General features: G+C 36.8%; 1 protein-coding gene across 1 annotated transcript in view; it reads left to right on the top strand.

Moving 5' to 3' along the window:
- The window catches only part of cdh13.L (cadherin 13 L homeolog), a 523301-nt gene that overhangs the window by 109386 nt on the left and 395437 nt on the right, over window positions 1-18478 (top strand).

Genomic DNA, 18478 nt, shown 5'->3' with positions numbered 1-18478 from the left:
GAGTTTGCTCTGTTTTTTATTAGAAGATTGTTGGTTGTTTTTGTCCTTTTCTTTGTAACATGCTGGATCCTTTTGATCTGATATTTCTCCAATGAGAATGCTAGATATGCATCTTTATGAACAACATTTACAATTGCCAATTGCCGCTTCCATTTATTAGAGTGCTTTGGTTATTTAGTCGATGTCAGTCTGTGGGGGGGTCGGATAGATGAATAACCTCCATCAATTAGTAGTTCATTACCCCTACATGGAACATTAAGGGGCCCATTCACCAAGCTCGGGTGAATGAATAGAGAGAAAAAAACCTCAAATTTCGAGTAGTATTTTGTGCTCCTCGACTATCGAATTGGCGTAAATTCACCTGAGTAGATTGATTCGAATAGATTGAGCGCAAAAACGCTGCGACTATTCGCCATTCGATAGTCGAAGTACTGGATCTAGCGCAAAAACGCTGCGACTATTCGCCAATTTGATAGTCGAAGTACTGTCTCTTTTAAAAATACTTCGACTGCCTACTTCGCCACCTAAAACCTACCGAATTGCTTTAAAAGAATAGGGCAAATATTCGCCAATTCGACTATTCGCCCGCGCGTAAATTCGCCCGAATTGCCTATTCGATTCTATTCCCCAGTCAAATTTCGAGGGATTTAACCCCTCGAAATTCGACCCTTGATACATCTGCCCCTTAGTGTTACATACTAGCTACCTGCCTTACTATCTTGTCTATCATGTAGAGAGAAGAAAGTTCAACCAGTTACTTGTAGTGGTCATCCAGAGATATCCATTTTGCCCAGATCACATCAAATTTACTTAAGCAGTTCCTGGAAACATAAACCGCTTTGATATGAATTAATTTGAAATCCCAATTGAGGGAGTCTGCATGGCTTTCCAGTGGAGCAAAATTAATTTCTTGGCAAAAAACAACAGCTGTAGAAGTAGTAGTCTGTCATGTGTATTAAGGGGTAGTTCCTCTGTAATCCCTAGCAGACTTAGATTTGGTGTGATGATGTACAGGAGGCCCAGGTGAGTGTGTAGGAAGCTCCAAATATCTTTCCAGAATACCTGGATCTGGGTACACTGCCACAACATATGAAAGAATGTGCCCTTTTCTAGGCATCCTCTGAAGCAGGAGTCCACCGTGCTTGGGTATATTTTGGCCAGTCTTTCTGAGGTGTAGTGGGTGTGGCTGAAGAATTTTATTTGTATGAGCCTATTTTTGGCAGGTATGGAGATATCTTTTATTTGGGTTATAGACACATACAATGGTTATGGGACAGTGAGCTAGGATGCTTTGTAGTATAAAGAAGCGACTCTGTTTTCTGTCCTCTTGCAATCAGTCTCTACTACAAATGTTTGGATGGTAAAACAATAATTTCCCTTTTTTTCCCTTTAAATGAGGTATTGTCAATTCCAAAATGACACAATTGGGAAGGTAATGACAGAGGGCCAAGGCAGAATTTTGACACCAATTCTCCATAATGTTCTCCTAGAACTGTGACATACAGTATGTTGCAGCATTATTATGGGGCCCATTTACTTAGCTCGAGTGAAGGAATAGAGAAAAAAAACGTTGAATTTCGAATGTTTTTTTTGGCTACTTCGACCATTGAATAGGCTACTTCGACCCTCGACTTCGAATTGAACGATTCGAACTAAAAATCGTTCGACTATTTGACCATTCGATAGTCGAAGTACTGTCTCTTTAAGAAAAAACTTCGACCTCCTAGTTCGCCACCTAAAAGCTACCGAAGTCAATGTTAGCCTATGAGGAATGTCCCCATAGGCTTTGGTAGCTTTTTTTTGGTGAAACAAAAATCTTTCGATCGATGGATTAAAATCCTTCGAATCGAATGAATAACGCTAAATCCTTCGACTTCCATATTCAAAGTCGAAGGATTTAACTTCGACAGTCGAATATCGAGGGTTAATTAACCCTCGATATTCGACCTTAAGTAAATTTGCCCCCAAGTGTCTTGAAACAAAATATGGAGTGTCGTTTGATCTTTATCATAGTGTCAGGTATTAGTTATCATGGTTGCAAAGAATCTGTATTTATTAATAAACATCATTTTTGTTTTACCTGCTGTTTGAAATGTACATTAGTTGTATAAAATGTAAGGCATACAGATTAAGGGTCAGAACCTACTGTATTCTTTAAATTATTTGCATTTACAAGGGGGAAAGGTTCTGCTTGTTCAAAATGATAAATTATAAAAGCAGCAGACAACTATTTGCCCATCAAAGATGTTCTGAGAGCTCCATTATCTTTATCGGGACAAAGAACGCTTTTATCAGAGATAATAAAAGTTTTTTGTTTAATGTATAAAAAACATTACAACTGGCTGCATTATCATTGATTCCTTGTTTACAAAAGGCTTTCATAATGTTGCGCAGCCTATGAATGTAGATTTGGAAAGAGGGAAACATTGCAGGGTTTTGTTCTGCAAATTATTATTATTTTTTTTTTTGTAAAAGCATCTATATTCATTTGTGGCCTTCCCATTGGTAGTACAATAAACATTTAGATAAACACATTGGTCTATAGGGCTTTCATTTTATAGCTTTCTGAAATGAAAATGTAAAATTTGCAGAGAGGCATTTAAATTGTTCTTTTGGCTGAGGATACATACTTTATATGTCCAAATAAAAATCCAATCATAGTCTAAGGTAATATTACCCTTGCTTTAAAATGTAATAGAAAATGTCTACATTTCCCATGGTGGTACAGGAATAAAATGTATAATCTACCTTTAAAACAGTGGCATTTAAGACATTTTTGAACATGATGCCATGTCCTCCACTTGTTCTTTTAGGGAAAAAAAACCTTTTAGGCAAACTTGTTTTTCTCAGGAATGCTGCACGCACTGTAGAGTCCTGAATTACAGAGTGAAGGGCCCATACTTGGAGATTATTTCCCCGTTGCTTTTGTTTTTAGTATTTATCCAAAATCTGGCATGTAATGTATTTTGTGCATTACTTTAGTGATGAGTCTATTGGTACCTATAAAAACTTCATTCTCCTTTGCGATATTGATCGCATTGCCTTGTCCCTTTATCATGTTCCAGTACTCACCTGTACAACTGAAATAATGTCTAGGCTAATCTGAAATATAGTATGCAAACACAATGTTTTTTTATGCCAATGAGTGTGAAGATCATCCCACTGCCATCAGTAAGTGCTATACTGTACTGTCAGATACCAATTACTTGTTTAGCTGCATGCCATTTACTTGAAGAATAATGATTCAAAGGATACCCTTTTTTTCTGCGGGTTTTATTTCTTCATTGAAATGAATGAAAGGAGTAAAGAAATATCACATTTATATTAATGATAATAATAAATGAACTCAAGTTAGGAAACTAACGTAGATGAACACTGGGGATTTCCATGCAGTAATCTCTTATTAGTGTTGGTTTCCCATTTATGTTACTATGAATACAGTACAGGTATGGGACCTGTTATCCAGAATGCTCGGGACCTGGGGCTTTCCGGATAACGGATCTTTCCGTAATTTGGGTCTTCATGCCTTAAGTCTACTACAAATTAAACATTAAATAAACCCAATAGGCTGGTTTTGCTTCCAATAAGTATTAATTATATCTTAGTTGGGATCAAGTAAAAGCTACTGTTTTATTATTACAGAAAAAAAGGAAATCTTTTTTAAAAATTGGGATTATTTGGATAAAATGCAGTCTATGGGAGACAGCCATGCCGTAATTCGGAGCTTTCTGGATATCGTGTTTCCAGATAAGGGATCCTATACCTGTATTAATAGTCTTCCTAACATTCAAATTTTTTTCAGAGAAAAAACTCGATTTGAGTCTAGTCTAATTCCGTAAATCAGAGCTTTCTGGATATGGGGTTTCCGGAAAGGGATTCTATACCTGTACTAGCAAAAACCTAAGGGCAGTTGTCTTCAACTGAGAGAAAGACTCAATAAGTAATATGATAAAACCTATTATTTATCGGTATGATTCTCTGCTTCTGACCCATTAAACTGGATGCCTTTAATACATTTATGGTATGGTATTTATGGTAATTTATTTATGGTATGGCACAACTTTGTTGTTTCACCCCTATTGTAGTGGTTAGTGACGGGCGAATTTGTGGCGTTTTGCCGAAAAATTCAAAAGGTGAAAAATTCACGAAACGGTCCATTTTTTGGAGGAATTGCACCGGCGTCCAAAAAAACCGTACGCCGGCGTCCATTTTTTTTCTCAAATGTTTGCGGCGGTGACACAAATTTATTCGCCAGCAGGGAATCGCTGGAATTTGCCGCAAATTTGCGCCTGCCGAATAAATTCGCCCATCACTACTAGTAGTAACAAGAATATTATATTTTAGTCTTCTTAAATTTTGATTTATTAATAGTCAAGTTTTTTCCTTTCCTCTATGTTGAATACAAATGGTATTTTTTCCAGTGGGAGAATATTTCTCTTATTTGCTTAATCTTTTTATAGTCTTACATCTAATCCTGAGCTCCTTATATGCATGATTCTGTGTATAGAATTCCAGTTCCCATGTTGTTTGACTCTGTATCTAGAGAATACTGTCAGTATGTCATATATTATTACTAGTGATGGGCGAATAAATTTGTCAGACATGAATTTGCAGCGAATTTCCGCGTTTTGCCGCAAGTAAATTTATTCGTAAGACTGTAGCGCCAATTCGCCGGTGAAAAATCTGTTGCGTCAAAAAGAATTCAAGCTTGAAAAAAAGCTCTGTGTAGCTTGAAACGTTGCTCATCCAGGTCCTGCCAATGTTCCAAATAAAGGCATTTTTACTCAAGAAAGATTAAGAAACCAATTGATGCAAGAGGATTGGAAGGTGGCCATTCAGGGTACCTGCACTAGGACCACCAGATATAAAGACTTAGGAGCTGATTCTACTAATCAAACGCATAGAAATTGTCACGCGTCAAAATTATTCGGACGTCCATTGCATTGGAACCAAATAGTCGCGTCAAAATTGATTTTCGATGCACGTTGACATCAATGCATTTTGCGAATTTTTCGCCGTTTTGCGAAATTCACTGTAAATTTGTGAATGGCACAGTTTTGCCCATCACTAATTATTACATTTGTTTATTGAAACAGTATTGAGTTGTGTTTAGAATGTGTAAGATAAGCTAAATCATACCAAGGTATCCGTATGAACTTTGGTTAAAAGAGATGTTAAGCCTTGATTATGAATTATTTAATTTATGCCTTCATCCCCTTTAGGGTTGTAAAGAAATTATTAAGAATAAGGTTATTCATCTTTAAGAAACTTTCAAACATGGTTTATTTTATTTCATCTTGCTCCATGCATAGATTTACATGTTATCCATCTTTCATCTCAGAGCTCTGTCAGAGCAGAAGTGACATCAAAAAGCCGAAAACCACTTTTAGCTGTATGAAACAGCAGCATTCAGTGATGATACTGTACTTATTTCATTGATGTCATCATTATTTAATGTGCTGAATAAGAATTGACAGAAATGTTTTTAATCACCTTTGGCAGTACTAAGAATCAGGGCTTCAGATGCCTTCCTTGTGACAAGATATTGTTGCTTACTTTATGTTACGTGCTTAACTTCTGATGGATCAAAAATAGAATTGCAGAATAAAAGAGCTTCTCAAACAGAGTTTTGTGATGGATGGGAATATTTTCATCATTGTTCCCCCAGCTTAAAATACATTTCCAATGCAAATTGCTATAGGATTTAAATAAATCTTGAAAAGGATGAGTTCAACTGTAAGTGGAAAATGTGTCAATTTAAATAGAAGTACCCTGCTTTTCATGCCAGTTAACATATAAGTATAGCTTCCAATCAGGGGCCATAGCTTGAAGCCACCAAGTGCTGAAAATAAAAACAGTGACAATTTTTTCAATTGTTGCGGTTTTTGAAACCGTATTTTTGCTATAGTAATGCAGCCATTTCTTCTTCTTTTTTTTAATATGAAAGTGTCAGTATTACAACAAAGGCTTGAATTTAGTTTAATCCCTTCCTCCTTTCCCTGACCCTATAATTTTTATGGTTGATAAATCCATGCTCATTGGTAGCTGTGTGGTGTATAGAGCTTTAATACTAGGCAGGTGTTAGGAGGATTCAGGGACGCATGTCAGTCTGCTAATGCCTTTAACGACCTCAAAGATAGTCTAAAATTTAGGTGGTTTAAAGGGAATGTATAAAGGAAAAAAAATAAAATCCCATTTTTACTTTCTTTAATGAAAAAGAAACCTATCTCCAATATACTTTGATTAAAAATGTGTACCGTTTTTATAAGAAACCTGACTGTATGCAGTGAAATTCTCCCTTCATTTACTGCTGTGGATAGGAATTGTCAGACGGTCCTTAACTGCTTAACAGGGAAACAATCATACTTATGAACAGCAGGGGGAGCCCCGGCCTTACTTCCCAGCCATGCAGAACTCAAGCAGCTTTGTTTATGACGATCCCTAAGCTGCCCAGACCACACTGAGCATGCGAACAGTCTTAAGGGCCCATTCATTAAGTTAGAGTGAAGGAATAGAAGAAAAAATACTTTGAATTTCAAAGTGTTTTTTTGGCTACCATCGAATGGGCTACATCAACCTTCGACTATGACTTCGAATCGAACGATTCGATCTAAAAATCGTTCGACTATTCGACCATTCGATAGTCGAAGTACTGTCTCTTTAAGAAAAAACTTCGACCCCCTAGTTCGCCAACTAAAAGCTACCGAAGTCAATGTTAGCCTATGGGGAAGGTCCCCATAGGCTTGGCTATCTTTTTTTGGTCGAAGGATAAAATCCTTTGAATTGTTCGATTTGAAGGATTTAATTGTTTGATCGCCAGTCGAATATCAAGGGTTAATTAACCCTCGATATTCAACCCTTAATACATCTGCCCCTTAGTCTTGCAAAGATGTTTAACAAAGTTACAAGATGGTGACCCCCTGTAGCCAACTTTGAAAGCATAAATTATTTGTTTGATTAGGCTTGTGGTGCAGTAAGTTCATGTTTATATTTAGTATACAAAATACAGCATTTCTAGCCTTATTCTATTTTAGACTTTACATGCCCTTTAAGAATGTAAGATTGCACGCATCAGGGCAAATATTTTTATGCAGTTTATAATGCAGAAGGGTTAAACCTTTGACACATGGAAACTGGTTTACTAAGAGATCATTTTGTTTAGGTATAAGGGGTGATTTGCCATATGAAAGACAGTGTACAAAGTATAAAACACATCTACAGTAAGCCTTTTTTTTTTTTGCACACATTTAAAGGGGTTGTTCACTTTTAAACAACTAGTTGTTTTTAGATAGGTCACCAGAAATAAAGACTTTTTCCAATTACTTTCTATTTTCTATGTGTCACCGTTTTTCTAATATTGAAGTGTAAAGTGTCATTTTTCACCTTCTAAAGCAGCTCTGGGAGGGGGGTCGCCGACCCCGTTTACTGTTCTAAATTGATACATTTTTACTTGATACATTTCTTATCTTTGTTCTTGCTGAGTAGAATCTCTGGGTTTCATTAAATGCAGCTGTTAGAATTGATACAATAGTTGCCAATACTCCAGAGATGCTGCTGAGAAATGTATCAAAAAAAATGTTGCAAAATTGTAACAGTTTAGAGTCTGCGCCTGAATTACTGAGCTGCCAGACTCAAACACCAGAGACACGAACATTCAACTTTAAACTTTGGAAAAACAGTAAAGAAAATAAATAATGGAAAGTAATTGAAAAAAGTCTTTATTTCTGGGGAAGAATTAGAAAACAACTGAACTGGAAAAAGTGTTTGGAAGGTGAACAGAGATGGCAGAGAAGGGCCATTAATTTAATAATAATAATTAATTAGTAATTTAATATTTGGCGACAATTTCTAGTTTAGTCACTGAATTGCCACTAAGCTCCCTGTTGAATATAGCAATCAGTGTCGAACTATCCGGGAAAAAACCCGGTGGGCTCGACCCTTAATGGGCCCCCGCCGGGCCAGTCCCCTCTCCCTATCGGATCTAACAAAATAAAAAAAATTATTCTAGGTGCCGCGCAGCGCCATCTGCGTATGTGCGCGGCAACTAGTCACTGAGGAGCGCCTAGCGGCGCCTACACGCAGGCGCTCTGAGCAGCGCCTATTTAAATAAACATACCGAATTCCTCACATACAGTTTTATAATTCATTTTGGAGGGTGGGAATGCTTAAAAATACGGATATATAATATTTTGTCCCATTCAACTAGCACTGACAACCTTTATTATTTTGTTGTATGATTTGACTGTTATGGGCCAAACTGTTGAGTAGATAAACAGCAACATATTACGTTTGTTAAACAAGACAATCAATTTGATTTCCTGCAGTGCAAATTAACTGTTTTAGATAACCATGGAAAGGCCAATTAATTCTCTGACATATTGACCATTTAGGTCATAAACAAGACATGGCATATGAATGCAGATTTTATTGAACATCAAGATGCGTCAGAGGGGGTCAGATTGGGAAAACTGTGAATTATATTCTAAAATAAAGAAATGAAGAATGAAAAATAAAGATTTAATTATAATTATCACCTCTACATATATTCATGAATGCGAAGTGTGAAGTAAAAGTGATGCTGCCCATAACCCACATAGCCCACAAATGTATACTGAATATGTAATAAATGTTTTTACAGAATTCCTGTGCACAACTTGTTGGGAGGTTGTCCCCTTTCCTCCTAAGGGAATTGCTGGGTGGGGGCAACTGTGGAAATTAACGTCTTGAATTCCTCCTTCCTCGTGGACTATTGATAATATGTGACCTGTAGTCTCTCAGTCATTGGACCCACAGGGACATCGCCAATTTGCTAACAGGCGCAGGCAACAATTCGCTAGCGAAACCGACGTCGCTAGCGGTCATTCGAACTCTATTGCCAGGCGACTATTCGATCTGGCGAACGGGCGTTACTACGCAAATTCACTAAAATGCGGATTTTACTGAACGTTACGTCTTTCGCCATAGTTGCCTTCACCATCTTAGACCATGCGAAATACTATAAAGCACTTATATCATATCCTGTGAGCCAAAATACATTAAAGTTCAAAAGCTGGTGTCTTTTCCTTTTCAGCGTGATTGCCTGCAAAAGTCCTAGCAAACTTTTTTTGGGGAACCGTTTTTTTCCAGACATTTCCTAACATATGGAGCATTCATTTTACAGTGGGCTCCTGTATAGGGCATTATATAAATTCTCTTGCCTTTATTAAGGTTCCTTGGACATGTGTAATATAAACCGGTAACTTAAACCATTTCCAGTAACATTTATAATAAAGACCTCCATACAACTTTAAATTTCCCGCCCTATGCAAATTGACTTAAGCACAAGATCACTAGCGAAGTTTCGCTAGGCACAAATGAATGCTAGCATACCTTCCCTATGAAATGCTTGCACAGCCGAAGTAACGCTAGTGAAAAGTCGCCATTGTTCGACGTCCGGGATGAAACTTTGCATTTTAGTGCATTAGCGTATTTGTAACGTATTTGCGCCTGGCGAAGAGGTGCGAAGATGCTGGCGAAAATTCGCCCGTTAGTGAATCTGCCCCATGATGTGAATACCCAGTGAAAAAGAAAGAGATCAAGATGTAAATCCCCATGATAACTGCCACCCAGCAAAGCCCATTGTCGCAGATGTGTCCTCATTGATTGTTTTAAAGATATTATTCTTATTTTCTGACAGCCTTCCTTCTTATAATATAGACAATCCAGATTGAGTATATGTTAAGGGCTAAGCCTGGTGCATTAGTCACATTTATTTATAACACTATCTTTTTAGAGTTTTCTTTAACTAGCTATAAAGCAGACTGCTCATGTGAAAAATGAAGGCAATTAGCAAAAAAAAATGCATTTTATGATGCGTTTTGCATATTGAAATGAAAACGACCAAATCAGTGATTTAAATGTCAAAATGAAGGGTATTTTGACCCTCATTGGAAAGAGTCTAATTAGTGGCTGACCCATTGTTCTGTTCGTTGATGGATTGCTGTTATATCAGAATACAAAGTAACTTTGCTACTGCAATGGTGTTATCTGCCTCCGCTTCCGATGTGGTTGCAAATTGTAATTACCGTATAGTTGTATAATATTATAGTAGTTAGGATAGCAATAAGATATATTTATGTCATTTTGAGTCAATGAAATATTTCACTACTCTTCAACTTAGAATAAATCTGTTTAGTCCAGGCCCACATGAAATATGAGGTTAAAGGGGTGGTTCAACTTTAAGTTAACCTTTAGTATGTTATAGAATGCCATAGAAACTTTGCAATTGGTTTTCATTATATATATACAGTATATTTATATATATATATATATATATATATATATATATATATATATATATATATATATATATATATATATATATATATATATATATATATATGTACTGGTATAGGATCCCTTATCCGGAAACCCGATATCCAGAAAGCTCCGAATTACGGAATGGCTGTCTCCCATAGACTCCATTTTATCCAAATAATCCAAATTTTTAAAAATGATTACCTTTTTCTCTGTAATAATAAAACAGTAACTTGTACTCGATCCAAACTAAGTTATAATTAATCCTTATTGGAAGCAAAACCAGTCTATTGGGTTTATTTAGGGGCAGATTTACTAAACTCAAGGGAATTATTTGAATGGAAAAAAATTCCAATTTCAAAGTATTTGTTTGGGTACTACGACCATCGAATGGCTCAAATTTGATCGAATTTGATCGAATCGAACGATTCGAACGATTCAAAGTAAAAATCTTTCGACTATTCGACCATTCGATATTCTAAGTACTGTCTCTTTAAAAAAAACTTCGACTTCATACCACTTTAAACCTACCGAGGTTCAATGTTAGCCTATGGGGACCTTCCCCAGCATGTTTTTGTGGTCGAATAAAAATCCTTCGATCGATTGCTTAAAATCGTTTGAATCATTCGTTTCAAAGGATTTTATAGATTTTTGTTTGATCGAAGCTTTTGCGGTAAATCCTTCAAATTCGATATATATATATATATATATTTATATATATATATATTTTTTATATATATATTCGTTTTGATGATAAAGAATACAGAAGAATACAAAGTCTTTATCTCTCACAACTTTTAAATATTATTCATTTTATTCAGCAAGCCCCGAAAAATTTCATACGCTCAAACATCATTTCGGGAAAGATTATGGAAGTGATGAACGACAGCTGAAGAAACACTAACATCTGAAAACCCACAGAGTTGTTGTCAATTACCCTTGCAATGCACTGGTGTTCACTGAAGCAACTTACTGTATTATTTACTGTATTATATTTGATATAGCAGTCAAAAACTATTGCCCTGTGTGGCTACAATATTATTGTTACTTGTTATTACTTATCTTTCTTTTCGGGCCTCTCCTATTCATAATCCCAGCTCTTGTTCAAACCACTGTCTGCTTGCTAGGAAAAATAAGACCCTAGCAACCAGGTAGCTGCTGAAATATCACAGTATCGCTAACTGGAGAGCTGCTGAGCAAAAAGCAAAATTCCTGAAATACCATAAAAAATGAAAACCAATTGCAAATAGTTTTAGGATATTAATGTCTACATCAGGCATCCCAAACTTTTTTTTTACCTGTGAATCACATTCAAATGTAAAAAGAGTTGGGGAGAAACACAAACATGAAAAAAGTCCATGGGAATGCCAAATAAGGGCTGTGATTGGCTATTTGATAACCCAACTAGTAGCCTACAGGAGGTTCTGTTTGGCAGTGCAACTGTTTTTTGCAACCAAAACTTGCCTCCAGCCAGAAATTGAAAAATAAGCACCTGCTTTGAGGCTACTGGAAGCAACATCCAAATGTGATGGGGATCACTGGTCTTCATCATACTTAAAGGTGAACTACCCCTTTTAATTACATTTGCCATATCTGTTGTAGCTCTACAGAAGAGCAAAATACCCTGAACATCCCTGTCGCTGTGTTTTAAGAATGAGGTCAGGCACGGTGTGTTCTAATGGTCAGATCTTCTACATTTTCTGACAATATAGCAAGCCTAATTCAGAATTGATATGGACATATAATACTTAAAGTGATCCTGTAACTTTTTGGTGTAGTTTTTATTTCTAAATTACACTGTATACAGTGGAAACAATTCACTCTATATATAAGATTCCCTCCCAGAACCAACAAGTGTATTTTTTTTTAGTTGTAATATTGGTGTGTAGGCAGCCATCTCAGGTCATTTTACCTGGTCATGTGCTTTCAGAAAGAGCCAGTGCTGCAGTATGGAACTGCTTTCAGATATGCTATTGTTTCTCCTACTTATTGTAACTGAATGGATGACAGTGGAACTTGGATTTTTAATATTGAATGATATTCTCATATCTACCAGGGAACAGTTATTTTGTATCAGGGAGCTGTTATTCTGTTAGCTTCCCATTGTTCTACTGAAGGGGTTCTTGGGGAAAAGGGAGGGGGTTATATCATGCTCATGACTTGGGGCATCTGGTAAATTAACAACATGTCAAGCCCCATGCCAGATTTCAAAATTAAATATAAAAATTTTTTTTGCTTTTTTGAAAAACTAATTTCAGTGCAGGATTCTGCTGGAGCAGCAGTATCAACTGAGTTTTGAAAAAAATGACAGAATCGCTTTAAAGACATATATCATGCTATGTGGTATTTGTTTATGTAATAGACACCAATTCAATTAAGATTTTCATTACAGTGATTAATAGTGAATTATTTTTCAAGTGGAAAGGTAATTTTGAAAATAATGGCTTATAAATAAGAAACCAAGTTAGTATGTTTTGGGTTCTTAATTTGACTGAGTAAATTACTCACTTTGAGGTTACCGTCATCTCTGGAAAACTGCCAGTCACATTATGGTCAAACATCTGACTGCTTCCAATGTGTGAGTTTCTGGTTGGCTGAAGCAGGCCAGATGTTTTTCTAATTGGCCAAATCAATGGGCAAATGTTCAGCCGTGAATATGTCAGCTGTTATAACGGAGAAATCTTTATCCTAACTGCGTTCCCAGGATTAGTCAGTAGGACATATTTTGGCTGCTTGATTCTGCTATTTCGGACTAATTGTCTTTTCTTGCAGGATTATTGGTGGATCAAATGAGGTCTGAGAGGATTAATTAGCCAAGGATACGACATGGCAGAATTCCTAGGGAAATAAACAGAGCTGTAAATTTACCCTGAAAATCCAATCATTTTGCTGATGTTTTTCTATACGCTACTGTGCAGTTTTCAAAGTGACAGTGTTTTCCATGTAGTTGCTTCCATGTTAGAGTATGCTACTTTATTTCATTGTATTTGAGCACATACTTGCAGCCTGCTTTATTTCTTTTATGTATATACAGAATTCAACCAAGATAGCAGGCTATGTGGTGTGTTACTTGTGACCTACCAGAGGAATCGAATGAATGCAATTGTTGCTGTTTTCTGTTGTGTTACAGATTCCTGCCAAGCACTACCAACATGCAGGGAATCTATCAATGCTTTTTTTTCCGTTATGCCCCTTCAAAGATAATTAATGGTGCTTTGCTTTTCAGCCGGCATAGAAGGCAACCTGCGGCTCATCCCGCCAGATGCTATGCTTTAAGCAGCAGGGTATCACTTCATTCTGTCAATGGTTTTTAACCCTAAAGGTTGACAGCTCTGGATGAAAAAAAAATAAATATCAATAAATCTACAGTATGCAACAGACAAGTTAAAAAATGCAGTTGATTTGAACAGGTATAGGCAATACTTTAATTTGTGAATTGGAAGACAAACAATAGCAGGCTTTTATTACAGTTGGAAAGTAGTGATGGGCGAATTTATTCAGCAGGCGCAAATTGGCGGCGAATTACCGCATTTCCCTGCCGGCGAATACATTCGCAAAATTGGTGCGAAAATTTGCGGCCGTCAAAATATATTTGACACCGGAGACAATTCTAACGCCAGCGACAATTCCGACACCGGCGACAATTCTAGGCGCCCATTGACTTTAATGGCGTCAGAATTGTCACCAGCGTCGGAATTGTCGCTGGCATCAAAATTTGCGTTTCACAAACTTTTCGTGGTTTCGCAAATTTCACTGGAAATTCGCAAATTTTTCGGCAAAGCGAAACGGGGGAAATTCGCCCATCGCTAGTGGAAAGTACTCCAAAACTGAGGTTTAGATTTGGCAGAGTTTTGTCAGGCAGAGAGCATAGTATAAATATTCTTCATTATTCTGCATTAAATTGCTCTATTTTTCCCCTACAGATTATAGTATGCAGAAACCGTTTTTTTGTTTTTTTTTCAAGTTAGTGAGATCAATTTTTTTGGAAAAAGAAAGTCAGATCAAAACTCCTTCAAAGTTTTAAGGTTTGACTGGATGTGATTCTTATAACAAGTTCTCTTGGGAATAGTCAAACCAAAAATGTACTAGTGAAGATCAAGGCTGCTTCTCTTTATGGGAAATTTGCATAGAGCTTTCTCCTGCATTCCCTGCTGGTTTCATTGTAAATTCTACAATAGCTTGTTTAATATTTTTTGTCCCTGGGAAATAAAAACAACTTCTTTTTGGCAACAAAGATGCAAAAAATGATAATAGCAGCTCACTAAAAAATGACAATGACATTATAGCAATCCCTATACAGACATGTGGTTTCAGAGTCTTTCGTTCTTCCATTATATCTCTTTACACCCTTATGGTTTGCCTCCTTCCATTATACCTCATGCCTGTAATTCAAAAGTATACTAACTTAAGTTATATGTCCCACAATAATTTTTTGCAGGAGTAATATCTGGTGCTTTTTTATTATAACGTTCACATATATGTTTTTTGTACAAAAACCAGGCTAAAAACAAAAAACTGTCTCCTTTGCCATAATACTCTCTCTCTATCCTAGAAAGTAAACAGAAACTTGCAAAACATTATAGAACATAAAGACTGCAAAGGTGAAATCATTTCATAGAAAAGGCAAATATTTCACAATATTGTTTAAGAAGTCATTTTGTAAGCTTTTGTATTTCTAATACTTCTGCCAGCTGTAGCCTTATAATTCTCTATTGTCCTAATCTACACAATCTAAATGTCATTTCTCAGACTTTAGTAAGCTGTCCAGTGGTGTAACTAGAGTGTGCCGGGCACTCTGCAAAAAGATCTTCAGAGGAACCCAGAGCACTCCGATCCCCATCCTACTGCCCACCTCCTGCCTCCACCCACTTCTCGCCCTGACTCTGCCCACTCCCTGCCCAACTCCACCCAATCTTTGACCCATGCCATCTTGCACTCTGCTTCCCTGGGCAGATAAGAGAGTGGCTGGGGAAGGGGGAGTTTCTTGTTAGATAAAGAGGAAGCAGACCCCGCAGTCCGGGGCCCCCTTTTCTCAAGGCCCCTCTGTGACTGTGAGGTCTGCTTCCTCTATAGTTACTCCACTGAAGCTGTCATGTCTTTTAGGCATTTACTTTTGGGGTAACTTAAGTGTAAGTTAAGAAGGGAGACTTTATTATAACAAACCTTTCAAAGAATGCCTGGCAACATTATTATGTGGCTGCAGCCAAATAACCCTTAATAGCTGTCCCTTGCTTTCAACTGAATAATGTCCACTGTAAGTTTTTTTCTTATGGACAATCATTTTAATGGCTCAGCTGATGTGTCCGATAGTTTGGACAGAAGAAAAAATCTCAGTAACTTGTAGGTTAGCATTATACAAACTATATTTAAAATTGAGAAGGACTCAGGAATTGAGCTAGCTACGCGCTGGCTAATGTTGCCTATTGGTTGATATATGATGGGGTTTGGTTCAGATTTTCATTAGAAAGGATTGAAAATCCCATTGGGGGAGATCCACATCTACCGTCCCATATGAACCTCTTCCAGTGTTCTTGACCTTGAATCCTCCATGTTCTTCAATTGCCGCCCATTTGCCAAATCATTTTGCTGCCATACACAGTCAAAAAAACTACTGCTCCATTTGGACTCATGATAAATTAGAAACTGACCTAAGGTATAATTATAATACAGGAAAAATTATTTTATTGAGAAATAGACATTTATATTTTATCTGTCCTGTAGCATCTCGGTATCAGTAATTCACAGGCTTTTTCATTACACCATATAAAGTAAAAAAAAGAAGCACTTCAACTACTTGTAGGAAACATCTACCATACTTTTGTTTAGAGGTCTAATTTTGAAGCATTTTATCTATGTTGTGTAATCTGATAAAGCCAGCTAACCATATTTTATTGATATGTAATATTACATATTTTGCACCCTCATATTAAGAATTTGGGGTGTTAAGTCAATCTTAACTGTAGGCCTAGTAGGATGTTATGGTTGAATGTTCAGAAGAAGATTCTGGTTTGTCAGCAGAAGCTGGGCTTGAAGGATTTCCTTCCAGGTAGCGGGGCTGGGACTGTTTCTTCCGGTTATGGATTGCCTTCCAGATGTTATTGCCTAAGAAACCCAATTTATAGGCATGGTGACACATTCCCCCCCAATATGCATTGTCATTCAATACACCAGAGGCCTAACCCGTGAATGGCTGTAACCCATTCTCAAATGCAGAAAACAAATCACCTGCTATCCTATACAGCTATGGGATCTATCATGAAAATCCCCCAATGGCACTAGTTAAAATGAGCAGATTATATACAAACAGTCATAAAACAATCATAAAATGAAGTACATTGGTTATTTTTTCTCAGCAGCCATATAGGATATTCTAATGTCTTTCACCAAATCAATCGCAATATGAAAAAGCAGAGGCCTCTTTTATCTGCAGCTGGTTTAACTGCCATCAAATATTCCATTTTACATAAAGTGACACAATCTGTCCATATGCTTACGTTTGGTCTCTCAATCATGAGTTGCTTCAGACAGATGAATGAAGATAGCTGTCTGATTACCCTTTACATCAATTCGCCGCTGTATCAGATCAGTTTATCTCTTGCTACACTTGCTTACAGCCTCCTGAAATTATTTACTGAGGGTTTGTAAATGCCATCAATATGAGTGTACAGCTTTAAGCAAATAAACCAGACATTCAAAAGGACAAATCTGTTGGGGTTGCTCATATAGCTTACAGAACTTTTATCAGCCACCAGTCTAAATGTCATTTCTGCCTTCAGAATCCATTGCTTATTTTTACTACTTGACTTTAGAAATCTTTTTTATTAAAATGATACAGGGCTTGTGCGTTTTTACATGTTTAAACAAGACAGCTAAGTGTATGAATACTTCATTATAAGTAGTGATGGGCGAATTTATTCGCCTGGCGCGAATTCGTGGCAAATTTGCGCAATTCGCCGCCAGCGAATAAATTTGCGAAAATTCGCCGGCAGCAAAAAAAAACGAGACCCCGGCGCCGTTTGCGCGAATTTTTTTGCCGTTTCGCGAATTTCGCGGCGAAGCGAAACGGCGCAAATTCGCCCATCACTAATTATAAATCAATGATAAAACCAGTACATTTGATTACAGCAGATTTTGTATGATTCTGCATAAGCACATAGACACATTTTACCATTATGTCCAGACTACACAATAATAACATCAATCATAGCAAAACACCACTATAGTGGTAAACAAGTGGTTATAACAAAAAGGAGTGTGTCCCAATATAAGGCTGAAACAAGGCATTTACAGGTATGGGACCTGTTATCCAGAATGCTCAGAACATGGGGTTGTCCAGATTGTAACTTGTATCTTCATATCTTAAGTCTACTAGAAAATCATGTAAGCATTAAATAAACACAATAGGCTTCGGTTGCTTCCAATTACGATTAATTATATCTTCGTTTGGATCAAGTACAAGGTACTGTTTTATTATTACAGAGAAAAAGGAAATTGTTTCAAAAAAAATTTGGATAAAATGGAGTCTTTGGGAGACAGCCTTTCCATAATTCAGGACTTTCAGGATAACGGATTTCATACCTGTATATACAGTATATAACACTGTAGATAAGTGATATAAAACATGTATGGAGGAATGTTAACGTTGTCCATGTATGCGCATTGTGAACCTTTGTGAATCCAGAAATTGCCTTTATATTCTATGTAATATCCCTACCACTGTAGTATACTTTTTGCTAATCTTAATTCCATTATATCTTTTATTAGATTTCCCAGTTAAAAGCCCAAGTGTTTTACAACCCATCATGTTTAGGGGCTGGATGACTGTTTGTATGCTATACACTGGATAATGTTGCCTATTGGTTGATATATGTTGGGGATTGGTCAGCTTTCCATTAGAAAGGATTGAAAATCCCATTGGGGGAGATCCACATCTACCGTCCCATTTCCAGTGTCCTAGACCTTGAATCCCACCATGTTTTTCAATCGATACCCATTTGCCAAATCACTTTGCTGCCATACACAGCCAAGAAACGACTGCTCCATTTGCACTCATGATAAATAATAAACTGTATAACAACTATAATACAGGAAAAACTATTTTATTGAGAAGTAGATATTTATAGTTCCTCTGTCCTGTAGCATCGCTGTATCAAGAATTCACAGGCTTTTTCATTCCGCTACA

The sequence above is a fragment of the Xenopus laevis genome, chromosome 4L (genome assembly GCF_017654675.1).
Source record: "Xenopus laevis strain J_2021 chromosome 4L, Xenopus_laevis_v10.1, whole genome shotgun sequence".
NCBI lineage: Eukaryota > Metazoa > Chordata > Amphibia > Anura > Pipidae > Xenopus > Xenopus laevis.
Note: the sequence above shows the minus strand (reverse complement) of the source record. Positions and strands in the feature narration are given on the sequence as shown.